Raw genomic sequence first — 4,473 nt, 5'->3', positions numbered from 1 at the left:
GAATGCCTTGCAAATGTCGACAAATCCAAATACCGTGCTCGAAGCCGCATTCTTTTTTATAATATTCCAGACAAGATAGTTCGACACTGATTGTGTCCATACCAGAACATGATTTTTTAATAAAAATCGTTTTTCGACCGGGAGGGAGCAACGATGGCGGGAGAGTAGGTCTTTCAATATATATAATCTTAATTATCAAGTATATAATATACATTTGGAGAAATTAAGTCTACTTTTTTTAATTCCAGACGACTTGAATAATAATCATTCGGACTTGATGAAAGAATTTTGATTCCACGTTGCCTCAAAGAATAGTGACGGTCCCAATAAACAAATGGATCATCCAAAGCTGTCATTATGATTTCTAAAGCCAGAACATAACTAAGCAAGCGTACTTTATTATAATCCTTTAAGTATAATTGATGTATCAAAACCAATCTCTCAAACCATCTTCCCCGATGCAATTCGTAATATTTTTGGGAAATTAGGAAATTTAAATAATTCACTTCTTGTTTAAATCTAGAATTAAATGCCCACACTAACTGTTTTGTTTTTGCAAAAGCAATCAGCCCATTTTCAATGACTCGGACTAATGCATATTCACGGGATAAAAATTGAAGCCAATTTGGAACACTAGTTGTCACTCTACTATGTAATCCAGAGAATAACTTGGAGTTGTTTTCATTCAGAACGTCAAAAGCCTTTTCAAGAATGCTGATCACCTTACTCCAATTTTGACATCTAATTTCACAACCGATTTCTGCTTCCATCGTCAAACAGTCATAAAAACTGTATATATATTAAATAATAAACAGTAGAAACAACTATCACTCAAATACCTCATAAACGCAGCTCTCGAATCAAAGAGACTTGATTTGATACAAATCTGATACATCGGATACCTGTTTCTTATGACCTCGGAGGTCCATTCTGCACTGAAGTACGTCTTCATGTCAAAAATGAAAATACAATGCGTTAGATGAGTTGAAAAGACCTTCTTCCTGCAAATGTTGGGGAAACACGAATATCAAAAGTCGACAAAATGCATTCCGAATTGCAGAATTAACCCGACAGGCCATTCCTACATACTTTCTGAGTCTAAAAATGATTGATGTAGAGACATTTTAATAGTTTGATTGGATTCTCGTTTTTTGGTGACAAATTGATTCATGAGCGTCGATTGCTTTTCGATCTGACATAGTTTCTGACATAAGGACTGTTTGTTAAGTTTGTTTGAAGAAGATATATTTAATTCTTTAGCAATTTTCCCAAAATGACGAGTTTTAATAAAACAGACACATTCGTCGATTGAATCCAATTCCTTTTCTAAATACGATGTGAAAAGAATTTAAAAAACCAGTCAAAATAAATTGTTTATTTATAAGAAAAGTATAAGATTCTTCAAAATTGTTAATTTCGGGGTATTCGACACTTGTTTTGGAATGCCACTTGCACTTTCTCATAAAAATTCGAACAAATAAATATTGGCTCGATTCTAGTTTATTATATTTCTAAAAACCGGGAAAATTAAGAAAATCTTTGTAAATATCCAAATCTGGCTGGAGATATGAACATTCATTGTAGTTTGAGTTTATAAAATTTAATAATAGTTTGAAATTTTGTAAGTATCTTGGAGTATGTGTGTCGTCCCTAATTATTAATTTAATGATGAGTTACGCACATCATCCTCAAGACTCCTTTTTCTTTTACAATATATTAAACAAATATAATTTACAAAATTATTAATTATAAGAAATATCCCAATAAAATATTTGCTGTAAAATATTTGAATTGGAGAGCTACATAACAATTTAAAATTTACCCGGTTGTAATATGGATGACAATATTTTTTTAAAACTCATTTTATTGACGGATTAAAAATAAAATTATCAAAAATTTTTGATCTTAATATTCTACGTATCTAAAAAATATAAATGGATTTTGTTCGTTCGAAATGAATACTTTTGCTAAAACTATGAATACTTCTTCTCGTGTTAGTAAAACATATAATAAAACAAATTTGGAAGCCAAAATGAGAATTATATCTGCTTATGAAAATGAAGATGCAGATTGGCATATTGTGGCGGAATCGAATGGAGTTAAGCGAAATACAGCTTATAAATGGATACGAAATGCTTCACAACCTAATAAAAAACGTGGAGGATTCAGATGGTCAAAAATCACAGACAATGAAATATCGAGAATGATAAACTATGTTGAGGAAAATCCTGTCATCACTCTAAGCGAAATTTGTGCGAGACTGGAATGGAATTTCTATCCATTATTCGACAGCTGCTAAATATTTACATGAAAAAGAAACCAGGCTACGAATTTTAGAAAATTGCATAGACACTTGTATTTCTGCAATAACACCAAGAATTTGCTCACTAACATGCAATCATGTGCAGAAACATTTTCCAAGTATTATCGAGATGAACGATTTAATCCCCGATGACAATATTTAGCAACTTAACATTGATTTCATTAATAAATATTATTTTTTCACTATTGTGCAGAAAATATAGGAACGGACATTTGACATCACAGTTCGGATATTAGAAAACACAATAATGACGTTTGACATCTCGGTTTGGATATTAGAAAACACAATAATGACGTTTGACATCTCGGTTCGGATATTAGAAACCGCAGTAATGACCTTTGACATCTCAGTTCGGATATTAGAAACCACAGTAATGACCTTTGACATCTCAGTTCGGATATTAGAAACCACAATAATGACGTCTGACATCTCAGTTCGGATATTTGACATCCTAGTTCGGATATTCGATACCAAAAAGGTGTAGATCATTTTTTCTTAGATAAGCAGTTTTTTAAATCGTCAAATTGTGGATGTCTGGTTAATTCAAGCTATAATCTGCTTGTATATTTTATAAATTTCTCTTAAAATATTCCCGTTCTGAGCATTGTACGTTTTTAAACACTGCCAAATAAATTTTTTGAGATTCCCAATTTATTAATAATAAACTTATCAAATACAGGGGCTAAGAACATTAATAAAGTAGCATTATTCAATTGCTCTTTTTCTATTCATTAATGAATTCGATTGCCTAAAAAGTGCTTTTTGTGTTCCTGAGATGAAAGCCTGTTATTTACGTCAATTAAAATAATTAATAGAATTTTTTAACATATTAATTCATTTTTTTTTTAACTGTAAAACTGTAAACGAAAACAGAGAGAAAAGAGAGTTAACAAGAGGACTTCCCCGCCTCGTAGATGGAGAAACAGTTTCCACGTACAATGGCAAGGGAAATCCTCTGAAGGAGCCATCCACACTCACGCGTGTCGTTTCTCTTGCGAGAAATCAGACGACCCAGCTTTTTGAGGAAAATGAGTGACCTGTCACCGATTACGCCAGAGGTCTCCAAGGTTAATTCATTTTAAATTTCAAAGTGAAAATAAGAACATCAAAAGATTTGTTAATCCGTGAACACAATTTAATTCTCATTATCGTTCCGGCTGGGATCACCTGAATTCTTCTTTCTTTTGGCTATGACGGTGGTTTTCTGGGTCAATAAATAAAATTCTCATTATTGATTCGGTCTGGATAATTAAATATATAACAAAACATATCTAAAAATAATGTAGACCAATTGCATCACTCTACAAATAGAATAGTAATATAAACGTAACTAAATCCAGTAAAAAATCCCTAAAAAATCACTATTTTGTCAAAATTAAAGTAAATCAAATAAGAGAAACAAGTTTAAAATAGAAAGAATTAATTAAAGAAGGTGGCCAATAGCGCTAAAATTCTTTGGGACTCGAAGAATGGCATAACAGTGGAGGAAAACCCCTTTCTCTCGGCATATCTCCTGTACACGTACTGAAAGTAAATAAAAACAGCAAAACATTATTTCTGTTAGAAGCATGTCTAAACTTGAGATACCAATGACACAAAGACTTAACATGAGGAAGAATCGCCTCTTCGCTATGCCAGAGGAATGTATTCAGGTTTTTATTCTACAATTCAAGAACGCAATTGACCCAAGGATTATTTTCGGTCAACATCTTACGTGCTAGCCAGTACCCAGAACATGCAATAAGAGAGGGCGGGACATTGACTGAACAATCCCCCTGAACAAACACCTCACAAAGATATCTCGTGGCCATCCCGACGACATCACTGTCCTATTATTCATATTTTGTCCAAATTGCCTTCTCAACTCGCAGACATCTCGAAATAAAGTCCGAAACCAGCGGCCCCATTGTGAGAAAGTCGAGATCGGTGAGAAGAGTTAACTCGCCCTTCAAAATGGCGTTCCTCCGTTCGCGTCCAAGCCTCAAAGTGATCATATAGTCGTCGATATGGAGAGCACCGACTTCCTGTATCTTCGAGGCAACATGGAGGGCAGTATATAGCACATTGCTGTAGTCATCGTCCACTACGCCCACCGCCTACCAATAGAGGGGACCCGACTACCTCGACTTGGCGATCCATCAGTTGAATTG

This window comes from Octopus sinensis, unplaced genomic scaffold (assembly GCF_006345805.1).
Source record: "Octopus sinensis unplaced genomic scaffold, ASM634580v1 Contig09277, whole genome shotgun sequence".
Classification (NCBI taxonomy): Eukaryota; Metazoa; Mollusca; class Cephalopoda; order Octopoda; family Octopodidae; genus Octopus; species Octopus sinensis.
The sequence above is the reverse complement of the archived record's forward strand: the minus strand, read 5'-3'. Positions refer to the sequence as shown.